This window comes from Lithobates pipiens, unplaced genomic scaffold, assembly GCF_037356315.1.
Source record: "Lithobates pipiens isolate NorthernLeopardFrog02 unplaced genomic scaffold, aLitPip1_a1.2 Scaffold_13, whole genome shotgun sequence".
NCBI lineage: Eukaryota > Metazoa > Chordata > Amphibia > Anura > Ranidae > Lithobates > Lithobates pipiens.
This window is the reverse complement of record NW_027507718.1, coordinates 194,010,677-194,033,011: the sequence shown is the minus strand read 5'-3', so window position 1 is coordinate 194,033,011 and position 22,335 is coordinate 194,010,677. Positions and strand designations below refer to the sequence as shown.

The 22,335-nt window shown below is 43.2% G+C and overlaps 1 protein-coding gene across 2 annotated transcripts in view; it reads left to right on the top strand.

Moving 5' to 3' along the window:
• The window catches only part of SEPTIN11 (septin 11), a 174,262-nt gene extending 166,427 nt beyond the window's left edge, over positions 1 to 7,835 (top strand). For both annotated transcript variants that reach the window (XM_077476075.1, XM_077476073.1), the window contains exon 11: positions 229 to 7,835. The gene's annotated coding sequence lies outside the window, so the exon portion shown is untranslated. The remainder of the gene's footprint in view (positions 1 to 228) is intronic.
• The last annotated feature ends 14,500 nt before the right edge of the window (positions 7,836 to 22,335 follow it).

Sequence of the window (22,335 nt, the reverse complement as noted above, 5' to 3'; positions counted from 1 at the left end):
GAGCTGCAGCCTCCTATGGTGTTTCTAGCTGTCATGCATGTGTACTGGGTACCCATTGAGTGGAATCGGAGATCCTAAGTTTACAGCCTAACTCAGAGAAATTGAGACCAACTCTGGAGCAGGCCATGGTTCTGGAATTAGGATAAGTAAGCAGCTGGGGATATATGGCCCTATGTTAGAACCATAATCCCACTGCTTGAATATTCCTCTTTTTCTTTTTTTCTGTAGCCTCTTCTTTATATAAGCAACCTGTTGACAATCCTCCACCTCTCCTAATTTGGACGTTAAGGTGCCAGAAGAGAAGCAGTCTTGACCATCTCTTTGATGATTTGCCTCATGCACTCTGCTATTGTTCTTCCTTACTTCTTCCTTCTGTGGGTTACATGTTGATGTATACTGTTTGTCTGTGTAAGCACTACTTATATATACCCTTGCAGAAGTATAAGTACCATGTAGCCAAATCAATGTGAAAAATTCACAGCTGATGCCAAAGGGCTCAGTAATTTGACAGACTTGCTTTTGTGTAACAACTGTTATTTACCAGTAGAATGGTAGAATTCGCTTCAAACTACCTGTTCCCCAAATTGTGCTTTGCAGGTTAAGTCCTGATTCTCAAACCACAAAAAAAGGAATAGAGTTCCTGTGAAAGGATGGTGTTCAGCAGAACTACAGGAATTTGTAGGCATGGAATTTAAATAGGTACTCTTGTATGAATGATAATCCATGTACAGACTGCAATGATGAGGCTTTTAAAAAACTACAGATGTGACTGTTTATGAGTTTGTTTCCAAGCTCTGGTAGAGCTTACAATTTGGAAGTTAGCAACTCACCCTGACATCCTAATAGCTGGAGTGCCTGTGCCTCTCTGTCAGTTTAGCTCATGGGTGCCCAACTGATGGCCTGCCCCTGCTCTGGGATAGCAGGTCGGCAAACGCAATTGCTGTCCCAGAGCATCAGTGTTGTGGATGGAGCCGGCAGTAGAGAAAGCAAGCAGCTTCGGAGGGAGCAGGGCCACATAAGCCGATGCTTCCTCTACAGCGCCAGCTCCTGTGTAAAAAAATAGGAGTGTTAGGGCATTCAAGGCTAGCCTGCTGGCATTTTCACATCATTGAATAGATACACCAAATATTCATAGCTTTATGAGTTGAAGTGACATAAAAAAACATGCAATTCTTGGTACATCAGTAGACTTATGTAAAAAATGACTGTTGTGTGCTGATACAATTATGCGTTTTGCCATTACACACCGCTTCTTCAGATTATCATATTCACTTATGACAGTTATCCAATAAAAGATCTCATAGTTAACCACTTCAGCCCCGGAAGATTTGGCTGCTCAATGACCAGAGCACTTTTAGTGATACAGCACTGCGTCGCTTTAACTGACCGGGACGCTGCACCCAAACAAAATTTACGTCCCTTTTTCCCACAAATAGAGCATTCTTTTGGTGGTATTTGATCATCTCTGCGTTTTTTTCTTTTTTGCGCTATAAACAAAAAAGAGTGACAATTTTGAAAAAAACACAATATTTTTTACTTTTTGCTTTAATAAATATCCCCAATTTTTTTAACAAAAAGCTAATTTTTTTTCTCAGTTTAGACCGATATGTATTCTACATATCTTTTGCAATAAGCGTATATTGATTGGTTTGCGCAAAAGTTATTGCGTCTACAAAATAGGGGATAGATTTATGGCATTTTTATTATTATTTTTTTTACTAGTATTGGTGGCGATCTGCGATTTTTATCGTGACTGCGACATCATGGCGGACACATCGGACACTTTTGACACACTTTTGGGACGATTGACAATTATACAGTGATCTGTGCTATAAAAATGCACTGATTACTATATAAATGTCACTGGCAGGGAAGGGGTTAACACTAGGGTGCGATCAAGGGATTAACTGTATTCCCTGATTTATGTGTTCTAACTGTAGGGGGAGGGGACTGACTATAGGAGATGACAGATCGTGGTTTCTAGCTATTAGGAACTCACGATCTGCATCTCCTCTCAGAACAGAACAGGGACTTGTGTGTTTACACGCACACGTCCCTGTTCTGCCTCTCATGCCTGCGATAGTTTGTGGCCAGCGTTCATCGTGCGCCTGCTATCCCGCTTAAAGGAGCCGACATATAGCTACGAAGGCTTGCGGGATCGTGCCGACCTGCGGCCGTATAATTACGGCAGCTGGTCGCCACTGTATAATGACTGCGGCTTGTCGGAAAGTGGTTAAAAACAAATTGCTTCAGGATGACAAATCATATCGTCTTAGGCTGCGGGGAAACATAATGAAGGGACAGTAAGCAGGGAAGAAAGAGGTGGGCCAGTCCACACAATTTGATAGTAAATTGATGTTAGAAACACCCAAAGAAGTGGAGGTTCTTCATATCAAATTTCAAACCAGGTTTCTAAGGGCTAAATCAGTAGTGTCCAACAGAAGGGCCTACACCTGGTAGTGGGGTCTGGGGAAGCAGCCACACCATTCTCCCTCTCATAGTAAGCCCAAAGAGGGCTTAAGCATCCAAATATGTCCAACTTTCAGCCTGTCATCTTTAGTTTTGATATTCTGGGTTGGTGACCTCCTGGTATAAGTCATCTCTTTGATTCACATAGCTGCCTTCAGATAGCCCCACTGTACATATAGCCTTGTATCTCTGGGTTACTTGCACTGAGCCAAAAACTTCTATCATATCCTGCGCTTTCTGAAAGCACACCAAAATTCCTGAAGGCAGGAGTTTTGGTACTGTTTCAGAAAGTGTACCACACCTGCAAGATATAGAAGTCTTCGGCAAAGTGCATAGAAATCCGCAGGTGCACTGCACTGCACTGTACGCACAATGCAAGGAAACCGCAGCGCATCAGAGTGAAAGCAGACTTATAGGTGCATGAGGACAGTAAGGGCTTTGTTAACATTTGCAGTTTGGAGGGGCTGTAAAGTCCCATAGTTATTTGTGGCCCACAACCGGGTACCGAATCACCTATCACCGAATCACCAGTTTCCTGTGTAAAAAATTAAGTCAGCAGCTACAAAAACTGTAGCTGCTAACTTTTAATAAACAGCTCCTCAACTGTCCTACTATCCAGTGCTGTGCTCTTCCCAGCCATTTTCACCTCCTGTCTTCTGTCCCCAGTACCAGCATTTTAACTGTAGGCACCCGGCTGTGACAGCTTGTGGATTCACAGCCGGTTGCCCACTGCGTGAGCCATGCTCCCCATTGTGAATAATCCCGCAGTCTTCTGGGACTTGTGACGTGTCCCAGAAGACTGTAGGGAAGGAGGGGGCAAGGAGAACTTCCTCCTTGAGCACCTAGTTGGTGAGAGTAGAAGTCGGAGCGGGTACTGCTCCTGGCGAAGATTGGTGCTGCATCGTGTCTGGCCAGAGGGTTGGGTCCCTGGCCTTCTGGCCTAGATTGGCGTAGTTCTAGCTCCGGTCAGTTTTTCGAGAGAGAACACTGGCCCTCCCTTCCCACCAGGGGGGCAGTTAGTATTTCCCGAATGTAATTAGGTAGCAGTGACAGGAGTGATGGTTGAGCCTCAGAGGTCAGGGGTTCTCCCTAAGCTCTCGGAACTTCAGGCCTTCCTGGCTGGGGTGGGGCTGCTCTGACTGGGCTGTTGGTCAGGGTTGTGATGAAAAGCATGTGGTGAATGTGCCCCTGAAGTGGCAGTTCAGGGGTGCCGTATAATCACTGTGAGTGAGGATCACTTTGATTTATGGCACCATGGTCACTTCACCAAACACGTTTTTCACACCTGCCTCTAGGTCCGAGCCTTTTGGCTAGGACCAGAGGAATTTTTTATTGCTGGCCCGAAGGGTCAGTCATTGTACTGCACAATGGCCACTCTTTCACTTCTCCCATTTCCTTCTCCCCACTTTCCAATTTATTCTACCCCATGTATGTCACTTTTATCTATTTTTTTTGTTTGAAGTGTTGCACATTTGTCACTGTGTGATGAGTAGGATGTGGGTCCTCGGGCCTGCCCTCAAAGTCTTGGGAGGGGGTGGACATGGCCTTCTGGCTTGGTTCGCCCTCTCTAATGGGGTCTCCCTTTGGGGGAGTCCCACCAAGTAATTGGGTGGGTCTTTTTCGGCAGACCTTCCAGAGAAAGGGGGTCCATCTGGTTTTGGCCAGATGGAGCCAGTGAAGTACCTCAGTCCCCTTCTGGCACCTAACGCCCCGGGGGATCAAGGTAAAGTGCTTCCTAGAGAGGACTGTGTAGCACCCGTTGCACGTTTTTGTGTATCACTCTTTATGTGTGTGCACTTTTTTGGCCACCGGGTGGAGTTTTGGGTGTGTTTCACATGCCACGAGCTTTTCACTAATAAAAAAAAAAACCTGTCAAAATTAGGTATGCACTCTTCCCCTCCCCACAGCTAGATGCATAACACCATTTATAGTTAGGGTGAATACATGCAGTGACAGGTGTTTTACTGCATTGTAAAATGCCTGTCATCACAAGGACACCGTATTTACCATTCACATTGCAATGCAGCCTGCATTTTTTTTTGCAGTTCACAGTATAGAACTGCAAGGCACTGCTCAGCCACACAGAGCATCATGCTGCTGTACTGTGATATGAATGAAGTATACTATTGTACACTTCAAATAAAGTTCATTAAGAACAAAAAAGAAAAGGGAGCTGTGTGATGCACTGAATCGTGCACCACACACCCCCTACCACTGCCAAAACAGCAGCTGCCAGAGGGGAAACCGCTGCTGTTTGACTCTCTGAGACCTCTCTGTTGTGTGTGTATTCACCCTTAAAGTGGTTGTAAACCCACTTAGTAATACTAAGTGCCCTGTATATATGCCTTATTAAAAATATACTGTTCTATACCTGATTTCCTAGCGCTCACATGACCGGCCATCTCTCCTCTCTCCCAATCTGACAGCTAGAGTGGTAGGGGCCGAGAATCCCCCTCTGACATCAGTCGGGAGAGGAGAGACCTGGCTGGTCATGTGAATGCCGAGTGGCTCTAGGAAACCAGATATAGAATAGCATATTTTTAATAAGGCATATACTGTGTACAGGGCACTTAGTGTTATGAAAGACAGGGGATTATGTGATTGTTACAAAGTTATTTCGGCAGCAGGAGGGCGGGCGAAGGGTGGGGGGTAGGTCCTGAGAGAGCTGACAGGCAGGAAGGGGAGGAGGATGCAGTAGAGCTGCAGATAGCTGCCAGTGACAGAGGCACGTAAACTTGACCACGTTGTTGGGGCTTAGCAGCCATGATAAACTGCAGTTGGTTTACAGGGGGGGGGGGGGGGAAGCAGGATCAGCCAGGTGCTCAGGTGATGGAAAGGGCCAAACACTTTAAGGAATACAATTGTGCCCTCTCTCCATCCCCAACTTGCTGCCTTGGCTGCCAGCACTACCCCCCCAATCAATTTGGATGCAGTATCTGCACCAACACACATTTGGGTATCCCCAAACTCAATCGTCAATTGGGAGCAGTGGCTGTGTCTGCAGCTGCTGCATCCCAATTGACATGATTGGAGCAAAACAGTTATTTTTTCACATTACACATAACAAATAAAAAAATTATAATAATTATTTTTAAAGTATAACACAACTGTGAAAATTTTCATTCTCGTAACGTTAGGACAATAGATTATGTTTATATTTGGAAAGCTAAACTTTGATTCTTTTAAAAAAATTAAATAAATACAATGCTTCAGCCTTTACCCTTAAAGTCTAACGCCATCCATATTTTTTTTTTTTTTTTGGATAAAGTAAGGAGAATTCAAATTTCCTATAGATTTTGTAAACCCATTGAGCAGATTTTCCCTCAGTTCCTGTAACATCAGGCCAAAATGTGGGTATAGTAATGCTGGAACAAAAAGGCACAGACAGCAAAAAATAAATAAAAAAATTAAAGCGGTTTGAACTCTTCCTTCCTTACTTAAAGATGTCTTTGTGTTTTTATGTATGTATCCCTATTGGAGAGATTTCCCATCACTTTCTGTCCTAACCTGTAAATCATTCTTAAATAATGTAACCACAGCCAAATAATTACTGAAAGGTCCATTTTTGTATGTGTGTCTTTCTGCAGAAAGATGCAAACCATATGTAAATAACATTCATTTTAGCAGGGCTTGTTCACATTGGTGTGCTACAGTGGTAGGGGGTTGCTTTTTTGTGCATAAATCCTTGTCAGTGAAAAAAATCTTGAATTTTATAAAATTAGTGAACAGTGTTCCTTCTTTATACAACACGTCAAGAAAAAAAAAACACATTTAAAATGGTCATAAAGTGTGTCAAAAATACACATTAACATGAAAATTACTATGCACTAAATAATGATTTTGAGTAGAATTGATGTTAATGACTATGTATTAAATCATTTGCACAAAATAGATTGTCCATTTAATGAAACCTGACAGATTAGGGGTAAAATCTGTTCACAAACACAATCTAGTGCACTGGTTTACTAAAGCTAGCAATTCTACAGTATCATGGATAAACTCTTCTGATCCTGATGCTCTATATAAGTAGAGGCCTTATAATAGCATTAATAATACCAACCATGTACACAAATGCCTCATATAAAATACCAGTAAAATGCCAACCAATTGAAGCTGATTTTTTTTTTAAAGCAGTTTAGAGATGTTGGAACAACAATGTTTACACAATGGGTTACTGCTTTTTCATTGTTTCATCAATTTACATAATTTTTACCCAATTCTCTGTTTAAGTAAACCCGTAATTTATTGTAATGTTTTTAAGCAAAATGACTAAACAGACACTACAAGATGCCTACTGTTCCCATTATTAGCCAAGAAGCCTCTTCTGTGCCCCCTTCTGATTTAGTTTCACTATGTTACTGGGCCTGACTTCATGGCTTAGCCCTGCCAAGTGCCATGTCAAATGCCAATGAGATTGCCTTAGTAGCCAATAAAGGCATTCTCATTGGACAGAAGAATGGCAATTGGTGGAATTTAGCTATCAAGTCAAGGAAAGTTGGGCACAAGGAACAAAGTGAAACTAATACACAGAGGGACACGGAAGAGTCTCTTCTTGCTAATAGAGATACTTGCATCTTCTTATTTAAACTGGAGTAAGGTTCACATGAACTTGGCAGGGCTAGTAATCACATATATATTTGACAATCACTCATAACTTAAAAAAATCTGACATGATAAGGAAGATATATGTAATATTATTTGTTGTAAGCTGAGTATTTTTTTACAGGAACGTACACAGAGATTAATTACACAGGCAGACATATTAAATCAGAGAGCACATTCAATAAAATCAGTCTAGATTATATTCCACAAGTGAGATCAGTGCAGTAATACACCTTTAGGCTGGATTCACACCTATGCATTTTTAGTGCTTTTTGCATTTTGCAGATTTGCACTACAGAACGAGTTCCATAGGAAACCATGTTAAATGGACTGTAGTGCAAATCTGCAAAATGCAAAAAGCACAAAAACTGCATAGGTGTGAATCCAGCCTTATGTACCTGCAACAGTTGGATCTAAGTGATGTAGGAGTCACAAGTGCACATTTCAGAAGCTATCTTTTGGACCATCCGTGGTCCTTGGTTTTACCTTGCTTGTCTCTGAAATGCTTAGTATACATAAAACACGTCTACATAGTATTACGTGTATGGGGTGCCTGTGGACATGAAGGAGTTCAATCAAAAGGTAAACGTGCTAAATATGCTAGAAAAAGTTATGAATATTTTCTGCGGTAATAAATATAATTTTTTTTATCTGCTTTTGTTTACTTGTATGTGTTTTGTATGAAAATAAAACGACTGAGTCAGTCACGGAGATGTACCACTCAGGTTATTGAATCTTATAATAAAACAATGATTTACAAACTGCTTTCTTGCTTTTTTTTTTCCTTGTTACACATTCTTGTTTTTTTTTCAATCAGAACCAAACATATGCATTTTTCCCCTGTAACTACCTATTAGTTGTGATGGAATGCAACTGAAATTGTTTAATCAAAAGACAGGAGGGGGTTACCTTCAATAATATGTGCTAACATGCTGAAAAAAAATGCTAAAAGAGGTGTCACATTTTAAAGAGACTCTGTTACTAGCTTCAAGGTAAAAGCACAGACTGCAGTGTCTTTTATATACCATAAATAATTTTATTCACTTGCAATGCACCATTGAACTTACCAGCAAAATTGACTTCAGGATAAATCAATTCTCTAGTCAGCCCTCTCCTCTTCTGGCAGTGTCTAAAGCTGGTCATAAATGAATAGAACTTCAAATGAAAATTCTTGAGAAAAGTCTTAGGAAAATATGTACGAGAATTCCCAAAATATTCTCAGAACATTCCTTGTTCGAATTATTTCGTTTGCTTTTAACATTTGATTTGGGAATGAATGGACTTTACCAAATGAAAATCACATACACAGTCAGAAATTTGTTCATTCAGCACTGCAGCATTGGGAACATGCATTTTCCACCATAAAAACGGGTGGAACATGTAACATGTTCCCAAAGGTGAACTTATCCTTTAAGCAATAACTGGCCTAGCTCCTCTGCCCCTATATACATAAACCTTAATGTGGCTACTGGGGATGGGGGTAAAGGATAATACTATTGATACTACATCACATCCAAGATGACTGTGCTCAGCTGCTGTTTCAGGGTTTTTGGATGTCTACAGAAGGTAGGCTTTTACAGATAAGTGACATGCAAAAACTACATTAAATGCACATATCTTTGTGATTGGTAAAATAAATGGACTGGTGACAGGGTTTCTTTAAGTTTTAATAATTTACTGGTATATATATAAGTAATGTAAGAATGCTTCAGACAATACTCCCTGGAAAATGCAATTACTCTATCCAAAGGGATAAAATTACTGAGCCAGTTCCATTTTTGCATGACAAGCTCTTTGAGTGAATGTTCGACCCAGTGGGAGTGTTGAAATGAGATGAAGATGTAAACCTCTGAACATAGAAGATACATCCTAACAAATCTTCAAGTTCTCTAGGGCGTATCTCCTATGTTCAGTTCCTGTTCCCCTTCTACAGCTCCCCATTGCTCAAAATGAGAGCCAATAATTGCTAAATATTACATGACAGGAGTGGCTGTCTGTATTTACTGTCTGTTCATACATATGTACATTAAATGTGTGATCTTTTTGATTTGCATATGACATTGGTTAACTAGATGCTGACCGCCGGCCGTCAAATGACGGCCAGGCAGCGCACCTATTGGGGCGGGAGGCCGTCATATGACGGCCTCCCGTTTAAACAGGGAATGCGCGCGATCGGGCGCGCGCATCCCTGTTTCTTCGGTGGCGGCGTGTCACGGAGACACCGCTCGCCACCGAAGGGGGTGAACAGCCATTGGTTATGGCTGTTTACCACGTGATCGGCCGTGATGAAGTCACGGCCGATCACAAATGGTCACACCCCGGCTGTGCACGGCGCATGCGCGCGAGCGCGCTGCGCGTGCACGGCGGTGGCGACGTGTTCCCCGGGAACACTGCTCGTCACCGATGCTGGTAAACAGCCATTGGCCGGCTGTTTACCCACGTGATCGGCTGTGAAAGGATCACAGCCGATCACTAAAATGTAAACAAACCGCGGTAACGAGATGTTACCGGGTTGTTCTCCTCACACACCGATCGTGTGTGAGGAGGAGATTGCGGTAACATCTCATTACTGCCTAGTGTACACCAATCACACTGATTGCGCCCCCCCAATAAAGAGGACCTGTCACCACCCCTCATAGTACCTGTCAATCACAGTCCATCAGAGTACCTGTCACAGTCCATCAGAGTATTTGAGTACCTGTCACAGCCAATCAGAGTACCCGAGTCCCTGTCCCAGTCCATCTGAGTACCCGAGTACCTGTCCCGGCACATCAGAGTACCCGAGTACCTGTCCCAGCACATCAGAGTACCCGAGTACCTGTCACGGCCCATCAGAGTACCGGAGTACCTGTCACGGCCCATCAGAGTACCCAAGTACCTGTCACGGCCCATCAGAGTACCCGAGTACCTGTCCTGGCACATCAGAGTACCCGAGTACCTGTCCCGGCACATAAGAGTACCCGAGTACCTGTCACGGCCCATCAGAGTACCCGAGTACCTGTCACGGCCCATCAGAGTACCCGAGTACCTGTCACGGCCCATCAGAGTACCCGAGTACCTGTCACGGCCCATCAGAGTACCCGAGTACCTATCACAGCCCATCTGAGTACCCGAGTACCTGTCACGGTTCATCAGGGTACCCGAGTACCTGTCACAGTCCATCAGGGTACCCGAGTACCTGTCACAGTCCATCAGGTTACCCCAGTACCTGTCACAGTCCATCAGGGTACCCGAGTACCTGTCACGGTTTAACAGTGTACCTGAGTACCTGTCACAGCCCATCAAAGTACCAGAGTACCTGTCACAGCCCATCAGAGTACCCGAGTAGCTGTCACAGCCCATCAGAGTACCCGAGTACCCGTCCCAGTCCATCTGAGTACCCGAGTACCTGTCCCAGTCCATCTGAGTACCCGAGTACCTGTCCCAGTCCATCTGAGTACCCGAGTACCTGTCACAGTTCATCTGAGTACCCGAGTACCTATCACAGTTCATCTGAGTACCCGAGTACCTGTCACAGTTCATCTGAGTACCCGAGTACCTGTCACAGTTCATCTGAGTACCTGTCACAGTTCATCTGAGTACCCGAGTACCTGTCACAGTCCATATGAGTACCTGTCACTGCCCTTCAGAGTACTCAAATACCAGTCACCAAGCCATCAGAGTACCTGTCACCAGTCCATCAGAGTACCCGAGTACCTGTCACCAGTCCATCAGAGTACCCAAATACCTGTCACCAGGCCATCAGAGTACCCGAGTACCTGTCACCAGGCCATCAGAGTACCCAAATACCTGTCACCAGGCCATCAGAGTACCCGAGTACCTGTCACCAGGCCATCAGAGTACCCGAGTACCTGTCACCAGGCCATCAGAGTACCTATCTCCAGCCCATCAGAGTACCCCAGTACCTATTTGCAGCCCATGTCTCATAGAATATACGTTGGGATGTTTGCTTTCCAAAATGGGGTCATTTTGTGGGTAATTCCATTGTCCTGGTGGTCCAGGACCTTCAAAAGTGTGATAGGTAGGAATGAAATGAGATGTGTCATTTATGCTCCTAGAACGCCTGAACGTACTACTTCAATGTTCGGCCTCTCTATGTGGCCAGGCTGTGTAAAAGTCCTACACATGTGGTATCGCCATACTCGGGAGGAGTAGCAGAATGTGTTTTGGGGTGTAATTTTTGCTATATACATGCTATGTGTTAGAAATATCTCATAAATTGACAATTTTGTGTAAAAAAAAAGCGTTTTAATTTTTTTCCACATATTCCAAAAACTTCTGGAAAAAAATTAACCATTCAAAAGACTCATTATGCCTCGCAGATTATACGTTGGGGTGTTTGCTTTCCAAAATGGGGTAATTTTATGGGCAATTCCATTGTCCTGGTACTCCAGGGCCTTCAAAAGTGTAATAGGTGGTTGAGAAATGAGATGCGTCATTTTTGCTCGTAGAACGTCTGAAGGTACTACATCAATGTTGGTGCTCTGTATGTGGCCAGGCTGTGTAAAAGTCTCACACATGTGGTATCGCCGTACTCGGGAAGAGTAGCAGAATGTATTTTGGGGTGTAATTTGTTGTATGCATATGTTGTGTGTGAGAAATAACCTGATAATATGACAATTTTGTAAAAAAAAATAATAATAAAAAAAAATCTTAATTTTGCAAAGAATTGTGGGAAAAAATGACAACTTAAAAAAACTCATCTTGCTACTTACTTAATACCTTGGAATGTCTACTTTGTAAAAAGGGGTCATTTGGGGGGGATTTGTACTTTCCTGACTTTTTAGTGTCTCAAGAAATGAGACTCACCTGATGTACTGAAGGCCTGATCAGATGTGATCAATTTTCAGCGATTGGCACCATAGTTTGTAGACTCTATAACTTTCACAAAAACCAAATAATATATACTAATGTGGGTTATTTTTACCAAAGATATGTAGCAGTATAAATTTTGGCCAAAATGTATGAAGAAAAATTACTAATTAGCAAAAATGTATGACAAAAACAAAGAAAAAGGCATTTTTTTCACAAAATTTACGTTTTATTTTATTTATAGCACAAAAAATAAAAAACTCACTAGTGATTAAATACCACTAAAAGAAAGCTCTATTTGTGTGGAAAAAAGGACGCAAGTTTAATATGGGTACAGTGTTGCATGACTGAGTAATTGTCATTCAAACTGTGAGAGTGCTGAAAGCTGAAAATTGGTCTGGTCAGGAAGGGGGTGTAACTGCACTGTATTGAGGTGGTTAAAGAAACTAGTAAACTCTATTCCTATATATAATCCCCATATTAACCCATAATTAATGCTGATCATCCCTAATTAATGCCTTCCTCATTTTAGCAATTTTTTGGCTGATATTTTTTTACCATTTAATATTTACATTTATTTAATTCCCATCGATTTTTTTTTCCGGGCTTGCATAAGACAAAAGAAACCAGAACCAGAAATATAATTTTAAAAAGTTAAAGTTATATAGACAAGTTACACAATAAAATGTATGTTTATTTACAGTAAAAGTACTTTTTTAAAACCAACCCTGGTCAATATTGATTTTCTTTTTTCATTTTTATCTGTTTATTGATTACATGGAAAATAATTAGTGTAACAATATTGCCAAAAGATGTAAATAAGCAGCAAATTGGGACTTAAAATTAAGCATGTTCAGAAAATTTGTCAATAATAAAAATATATATGTATTATCTGGACAGTGAAAAAACTGTCTCATATTGAATACAGCAATTGATAAACATACAAAAAATATATACATTAAAGACCATTGTCCTAGAAATAGATCATACCATAAAAGTACACTACACTATATGGCATAAAATATCATCCCCATGTTTATGTGACTTTCGAACAGAGTGGTATAATAATATCAATACCAACTGAGCTAAAATCAAATAGACCGTCTATATAAGACATAAGATGTATCCAGATATGCCTGACATGTTTTGTGGCTAAAAAACACTTCCTCAGGGGAGTGTGCATCTAAATAAATAGAGAAATATAAATAAGCCAGTATAATGCAGTGTAGACAGGGAAAATTAATAAAATAATATGTAAGAGACAATAATCAACTATCTATATATTCACATACAGTGTTGGCTGGTGAAGTTTTAGGATGGGGGGCGCCAGACCCCACCCTTCCTTTTTGACCCCTCCCACTTGGTGAAAATGGGCGTGCTTTCAGCAGAAGAGTGGACGATGCTCTAAGGTAGTGTGGTTAGCATCTGAGATGAACAAGGGATGGAGGGACAGCAGGCCCAGATCCTACACAACAATAGAAATGTGTATTCTAGAAAGTTTAACAAACAGCAGATAAAGATATTCCAAACACCTGGTGTTAGCACTTCAATCATCCCGGCACCTTGGTTGTTATGGTGTCAGGATGATTGAAGCGCATTTCTTTCTATTATTACAGTAATATAAAATTAAATCATTCAACTCACCATAATGCAGAATCAGAGGGAGCCCTGAGGATGTCACTAGCCACTTCACCTGCCATCAGGTGTCCCCAGCAGAGTCCGTCCCTACATCTGGTGCCCCCAGCGGAGTCCCTCCTTACATGCAGCCTGTGTCCTATCAAATGCAGCCTGCGTCACACCAAATGCAGTCTGCCTGTGTCCCACCAAATGCAGCCTGTGTCCCACCAAATGCATCCTGCCTGTGTCCCACCAAATGCATCCTGTGTCCCACCAAATGCAGCCTGTGTCCCACCAAATGCAGCATGTGTCCACCAAATGTATTATTTATAGAGAAAGATGATAATCGGAACTCATACCATCACTGAAATAATCAAAGCGGTCTTGGTTTCGTTCACAGGAAGCTACTGCCGTAGCCAAAAATAGCATACAAAAACAAGGGGGTTACCTCTCAAGTACAGTCAAAGATTGTGTCCTACAACCAGCGAACAAAATAAATTTAAAGGTATTTTGATCACTGGTTGTAGGACACACTAGGGGTGCACGTGTTATTCTCCTTTGTGTGTCGCTATCTGAAGTCCAGCAGGGTCGGATGTATTTTAGTCATAGGGCAATGGGATTTTATATTTTTGTGGTCTGGTTTTGCTAACTAATAAAAAGTTTAAACTAACTATGATCACCCTATATTTGTCCACTACAGCCATAGTAGCTGTCTTTTCCTTTCGGGTATAGCTCATCTTTGACTGTACTTGAGAGGTAACCCCCCCTTGTTTTTGTCCACCAAATGTAGCCTGTGTCCCACCAAATGCAGCATGTGTCACATTAAACCCCCCCCCCCCTTGTACTTACCTTGCTGTGTTGTCCTCTCCTCTCCAGTGGTGCCTCCTTCCACAGGCAGCAGCAGCGATGGAGGAGTCCACTCCTGATACTTCTGGTTTTCTCTCTCTCGGGCGCAATGGGAGAGAGAAATCAGGAAACTCAGATGTCAGGCAAACCGCCCGGCCATAGTAATAGATACAATGAGTGCCAGGCGGAAGCTACTCGGCGCTTCGGAAAGAGCTGCAAGGTGGGACAAAAACCCGCAAATGAAGTGCTGCGTCTGCAATCTTGTGATTGCATAGATGTGGCACTTCCGGTGTCCAAATACAGTGCACTTAAGGACCTTTTTGTATTTTTTTTTAAAGGGCCAGTTTAAAAAAAATATATATTTTTTGTGACTACTTGGGGGGGGGGGAGCAGCGTCTGTGCGCCCCCTATGGATGGGCCGCCACTGCTCACATATGAACGAAGCATGGAAACTGCGAGACCCAAACCTGGAGGGTGTTTTAGTGTCCATACCAGGAACTGTGGTAGATAGGACCCCCCCTTCTTTTTCAAATATTGCCCCAGAATTCCAAGCTTGTTCCTAAAAAACAGCAAATCTATTACTTTGTTATCTTAAAGCAGAGTTCCGCCTGGTGAAAAAAAAAGAAAAGTCAGCAGCTACAAGTATTGTAGCTGCTGACAGTCCCATCCCTCCCACAGTTAGAACACACCTAGGGAACACAGTTAACCTTGATCACCCCCTAGTGTTAACCCCTTCCCTGCCAATGACATTTATACAGTAATTAGTGCATTTTTATAGCACTGATTGCTGTATAATTGTCAATGGTCCCAAAATAGTGTCAAGTGTCCAATTTGTCCACCGCAATATCGGAGTCCCTATAAAAATTGCAGATCGCCGCCATTACTAGTAAAAAAAAAAAGAGAAGAAGAATGCCATAAATCTATCCCCTATTTTGTAGATGCTATAACTTTTTCTCAAACCAATGAATTATTGTGATTTTTTATTTATTTTTTTACCAAAAATGTGTAGAAGAATATATATTGGTCTAAACTGGAGAAAAAAAATAGTTTCTTTTAAAAATTGGAATATTTATTATAGCAAAAAAGTAAAAGATATTGTGTTTTTTTTTTCAAAATTTTCACTCTTCTTTTGTTTATACTGCAAGAAATAAAAACCGCATTGGTGATGAAATACCACCAAAAGAAAGCTGTATTTGTGGGGAAAAAAGCAATGCTGGATTGGGTACTTTATCTGGATCTGACCAGATCCAGGTCTCTATTACATACTTCAGGGTATTCACTCCCAGTTCACTAAATAGGTTCAGGATTAGTTTTCAACCTCAGGATTGGGAATGACAGCTTACATCAGAGGCTTCTTAATCAGGGGGCTTTCTTTATTTGTAAAGCCTAATTATTATTTTTTTATTAAAATAAAAAAGATGTTATACCTGTCTGCTCTGTGCAATGCCCTTACCTCCCCTTCTTGAGTCCCTCGCCAACGCTTTTCAATCCCACATTCCTACATATGCCTCATAACAAGCCATTTGCTATGGGGGTGCGCTTCTGAGCCTGGCTGTATGCATCCATAGACACACACAGTGTGGCAATGTCTCCTGCTGCTGCATGAGTCTCCTGGGAGACCAGGAAGTGAAGAGAGTAGACCGCAGCCAGGCACAGCTCTGGATGGCTGGCAGGCTCACATAAGTGTTTAGAGAGGGTAGATGGGTAACAGTGAGGAGTTTTTTTACCTTAATGCAGGAAATGCATTAAGGTTAAAAAAAACACACACACACACACAAGACATATGCATACTTTCTGCATGAACACAGATTCTTGCTTGCAGAGCAAGCAGAAGATCCATGTAAAATACATGTAGATGTGTACAATTTATCAAATTGTGTAAGTGTTTGTGCACATGTTCATGCATGTACACTTGTAAATCTGCAGATCTCTGTGGCCCTGGACACAGCTCTGTCCTATTTTTTTTTTTTTGCAACTAAATGCAGCACACATTTTTGCTTGTAGTTGCAGCAGTGTGTATGGCCTCAGTGATCGGTATAGCACTGCAAAAGCTGTGTGGATCCAAGCAAAACTTGTAGATGCCTGTTTGAATGAGCCCTAACAGTCCCGTAAACACACAGAATAGAAATTTGGAGATGTCTCCTGGTCCTCCCTTTGTTCCAGGTAGCTCTGTCAAAAATAGTTCTAAATACTGGCATGCCTGGTTTCTGTAGAGATGTGAATTTCAGCTTAAGCCACTAGATGGTGCTGCACATATAGAAAGTATACTATTTGCATCACCAGCTGTGACCCATGAAAGCGGAAAGTTTATTCTGGTTGTCAGTTTGCTGCTGGCCTTTTTTTGCAAATCTCATCATTTACAATAAATGTTTACTACTACAATATATTTACACTTATTTACAGCTTGGTCGTGCAATGCTTTTATGGATGAATCAGTTTATTTCAAATGTCAGAATTACACATTTTATGTTTTAACCACTTAACCCCCGGGTGGTTTTACCCCCTTCCTGACCAGAACACTTTTTACAATTTGGCACTGCGTCGCCTTAACTGGTAATTGCATGGTCATGCAATGCTGTACCCAAACGAAATTTGCATCCTTTTTTTCCCAAAAATAGAGCTTTCTTTTAGTGCTATTTGATCACCTCTGCAGGTTTTTATTTTTTGCGCTATACACTATAATAAATATCCCCAAAAATGTTTTTAAAAAAACAAATTTCTTCATCAGTTTAGGCCAATATTTATTCTTCTACATATTTTTGGTAAAATAAAATGGCAATAAGTGTATGTTGATTGTGCAAATGTTATAGCGTCTACAAGCTATGGGAAAGATTTATGGCATTTTTTTTTTTTTTTTTACTAGTAAAGTCGGTGATCTGCGATTTGTAGCAGTATTGCAACACTCCAATGGACAGATCGGACCCTTTTGACACATTTTTGGGACCACTGACATTTATACATTGATCAGTGCTATAAAAATGCACTGATTACTGTAAGGGGTTAACACTAGGGGGCGATCAAGGGGTTAAATGTGTGTTCCCTCAGTTCGTTCCAAGTGTATGGGGATAGGACTGAGTAGAAGAGGAGACATATCGCTGTTCCTACTTACTAGGAACAAATAACATGTTGCCTCTCCTCTGACAGCACAGGGATTTGTGTGTTTACACACACAAATCCCCATGCTGGATCTCGTGATCATGCAGTTGATCGTGACCGCCAGCCGTGCTCATCGGGTCCCCCGCCATGCAGCTTAAAGGAACCCCGTACGGGTTTTGCGCAGGGGAGCCATTCTGCCCCCATAAAAAGATGCGAGCCAGTCGGGAACCAGTAAATTGACAAGGTCAATTTTTCCAGGCTTAAACAATAATGGAAAATTTATATCAAATACTTACCGTAATTTTCTTTTCTGATGGACTCCATGGCAGCCTACGTATGGGTTAATCCCGCCTCTCATACCTCATAGGACCCCACTCCCATAAATCGTTGCTTCTAGCCAGAGACTGTGTTCCGTAACTTAGCCTACTCCAGCAAACGGGAGGGAACTCCTGCTGCCATGGAGTCCATCAGGAAAGGAAAATTACGGTAAGTATTTGATATAAATTTTCCATTTTCCTGACAGACTCCATGGCAGCCTACGTATGGGAAATAACTAGCCATACACACCCGGGTGGGCAATTGCTGGATAAAGAAAAAAAGGTTTAATTGGCACCATCAACAGATAAGACATTCAAACCAAAATTAACCGAAGACAAGGACGCTGGTTCTACACAATAGTGTGTCATAAATGTATTGATTGACGACCATGAAGCCGCCTTACAAATCACTTCTGGAGAAACGTGACGGGCAGCCGCCCAGGATGTAGAAACGCTCCTAGTAGAATGAGCTGTCACCGCTTCTGGAGGAGCCAAGCCCCTAGCCTTATAAGCCCCTTGGATGGCCTGAACGATCCAAGCTGCAATAGTTCGGGAAGAAGCACGTAAACCCTTATTCTTTCCGTAGAAAAGGATGAACAGATGATCAGATTTCACAAGAAAGTTCTTTAATAGATACTTGATCCCCATGATATAAATCTTTCTCTGAAAAGTAATCCAGGACAAAGGGGAGATCCCACTTAGAAAACCTCGGTTTCCTCTGAGGTCTGAGCCTCATTGCTCCCTTGAAGAACTGTTTTGCGAGAGGGTGCTTGGCCCAGGAGACACCTGAAAAGGCAGATATTGCGGAAACCTGGACCCGCAAGGAGCTCACCGATGAGGACAAGTCCAGTCCTGTCTGAAGAAAGCCAATAACATCCCTTATCTTCGGGTCTTTACACGAACCGTTGGTTGTGGACACATAGTCTGCAAATTTTGACCAAATTCTCTGATAGACCTTGTTGGTACCTGGTCTTCTAGCATTCAGTAAAGTAGCGATTGCGGGACAACCTAATGCTTCCAGCCTTTCCCTCTCAAAAACCATGCCATCAGGTGGAGCTGGGATGGACTTGGGTGAAGAGTCCTTCCCTGTGACAAGAGATTCGGTCTGGAGGGCAGAGGAACTGGATCCTGGAAACTGAGCTGCAACAAGAGTGGGAACCACGGCCTGTTGGGCCAATACGGAAGAACCGCTATTATTTCGACCTCTTCCCACCTGAGCTTCGCCAGAAATCGGAGAATGATCGGAGTGGGGGGAAAGGCATAAGCCTTGTGGAATCTCCACTGGTCCGTCGGGGCATCCACCCCGAAGGCCTGAGGGCAACGACACCTCATGTAATATTTCTCCAGTTTGAAATTGCACGGGGATGGCAAACAGGTCCACTTCCGGTAGGATCCCCAGAGACAGAATCCAATCGAATACCTCGCTGTGGAGAGACCATTCGTTGTTGTCCAGGGAGAATCTTGAAAGAAAATCTGCCTGGACATTTTGAACTCCTGGGAGATAAACCGCAGTCAGATCCCTCAGATTGGACTGGGCCCAGGACATAATCGGGCTTACTTCCCTCAGTAAAGAGAGACTGCAAGTACCCCCCTGTCTTTTGACGTAGGATACAGCTGTTGTATTGTCCATTCGAAGGAGGACTGAAGCTCCTGACGTCAGGTGAAGAAAGGCTTGCAGCGCTTGAAAGGCGGCTCGTAGTTCGGGCACGTTCGATACCACGCTCTGGACAGGGCAATCCCAACCGCCTTGGGCTACTTCCGAGAGACAAAGAGCACCCCAACCTCTGCTGCTGGCATCCGTTGTCACTGTGACCCAGGAAACAGGTGCTATGGAATGACAATGAAGAAGATTTTTCCGCTGTACCCACCAAAGGAGGCTTTCCCGCATGGAAGGGGTTATCCGGACGAGATGATCAAGCCCTTGGATCCCACTGTTGGAGGAACCCTTTCTGAAAGGGACGCATCTTCCATTGTGCCCACTTCACCATAGGGGCTGTGGCTACCATAGTGCCGATTATCTTTTGACATTGAGAGACTGATGACATTGCAAGCCGAATCCTGTTTCGGATCACCGGAATCTTCTCCAGGGGTAAGGAGATGGTGCTCATTACCTTATTGAACTGGGCTCCGAGAAAGATTAGAGACTGTATTGGCTCTAGATGGCTCTTCTCCTTGTTCAGGAGCCAGCCGAACTCCGTCAGGGTAGAAATAACCTGTTCCCGATGAGACAACAGTTGCTCTTTGTCTTGAGAAAGTAGGAGCAGATCGTCCAGGTAGTGATGTAACCGGATGCGTCTGATCCTGATTAAAGACACGACCGCCAGTAAGAGTTTTGAAAATACTCGAGGCGAAGTGGAAAGCCCGAACGTGAGACATGTAAACTGAAGATGCACCTGATCTATTGCAAACCTGAGGTACTTCTGGTAATCTTCTGCAATTGGTACGTGGAAATAGGCATCCTTGAGGTCTATTGAGATAAGCCAGTCGCCTGGTTGAATAGCCTGGCGTATTGTCAGTAGAGACTCCATTTAGAATTTTTCCTTTTTTATGAAGGAGTTTAGATGTGTCAGATCGATGACCGGTCTCCAGGAGCCATTCTTTTTGAGGACCATGAAAAGAGGGGAGTAAACTCCTTGAAACCTTTCCTCGGCTGGAACCGGGATGGCGGCTCCTTGAGCCATCAATGATTCTGTGTATGATACGAGAATCTGTCTTTTTTCTTCTGAATGAGGAAGAACCGTTGGGATAAACTGGTGAATGGGTGGATTGTTGAAGACCCATGAATGTCCTGAGGAGACCGTTTTGATGGTCCAGTAGTCCTGAATCGAGGCTGCCCAGACGTGCTGAAAACGAAGTAAACGAGCCCCGACTTGCTCCGTCTGGACAGACCCCATATCAAAAGGACTTCGAAGCCTCCCAACCACCAGAAGAAGAAGCTTTTGAGGACTTTTGGCCTGAAGGCTGGCTTCTTTTCCAGTTTTTCCTAAACTCGCGTCTGGGTCTGTAACGACGTGCGTCCCTAGCACGTTCCAATTCTTGCCTGGGGAGAACTCTTCTCTGACCCATGAGGCGGCAATCCTGGGGCAGAAAACCCGATTTACCCCCGGTACCACGGGAAATAGCTGAGTCAAGTTTATTCCCAAAGAGGGAAGATCCCTCGAAAGGAATTTTACACCATGCCTGCTTAGAGGCAGGATCCGCAACCCATGGGCGCAACCACAGGGCACGTTTTGCCGTGACCGAAGAGAGCATTACGCAAGCTACCAGACAAATTATGTCCAGGGATGCCTCCCCCAGGAACGCCGAGGCCATCTTCAGTTCATGCACTGGTGAGCTCTTGACCAGCTCTTCAGAGATGCTTCCTAAGGTCGTAACTATATCATCAGTCCATGATTCCATGGCCTTAGATAACGCAGCAAGGGCTAGGGCTGGTTTACAAGCCATGCCTGCAGTAATGTAGATGCGCTTGAGGTCCGTATCTATCTTCCTTTCCAGACCATCTTTGAAGGAAACTGAATCTTCCAGAGGGAGAGTAACATGCCTCACCAACCTCATCAAAGTGGCATCAATAAGAGGGGCCAATTCAAGATGTTTGACCTCATCGCTCTTGAAAGGATACATTTTTGCTACCTTAGAGATCAAGGAATTTTTCCTCTCAACCTTGTTCCACTCATCATAAATCATTTCACCAAGTTCTTCCAAAAAAGGAAAATTTGTGCGGTCTTTCTTGAGATGCTTGAAGTATTTCCTCTGCTAAGAGGGAGCTTCCACTGGTTCATCCCATTTTAAAGCATCTTTGACTACTCTAACCAGGAATGGAACCTAAGAAAATTCAAAACCTGCGCCAGGTTCATCCGTCTCCACCTCGCTATCGGAGGATCCACTAATAGAAAGACTGTGATGAGAGGGACCTGGAGCCTCAGGATCAACCACCTCAGTAACTAGGGCTGGGAGCGAAGGAGGATTGAAAGTATGGCTGGAATCTGACTTGTTCATGGATTCTTGGATCACCTTCCTAACCAGAGCCTCCACATGCTGATCCTCAGATCCTCTTTCCTTCATAGCCCGAGAGTAACATAACTCGCAGAGAGATCTACCCTCTGGGACCTGAGTTTTACATCCCCAGCAAGTCCTTTCCACAGAACGGCTGGAATGGCGGTAAGAATGGTGTCCAGAACCAGACTTTGAGCCTTCCCTCCTATGTCTGGAGGACGATCCGGCATGTCTAGTGCTTGAAGATGAATGATGGTGTTGTGACCTGGATTTGTCACTATCACCGTGTGTCAAGACTTGAGATTCAGACCTAGAGGGGCTGAAAAAAGAGGATAAATTGTTAACTTGCTCCAGAAACCCAAATACAAACAGGCAGAGGGAAAAAAATTCCATCCTACCTGTGGCATAAGGGGTGGCCACTAGGGGGCAGTGACACATCCATCGCAGCAGAGATTTAAATGGCTAAAACAAACACAATTCAAATAAGCATGTAAAAGGTAGGAACATAGAGAGAGCAATGATATGCACACTACCACACAATAATACTCCCCCCCCCCCCACCTTGAGCAGAAAAGCCACGAGC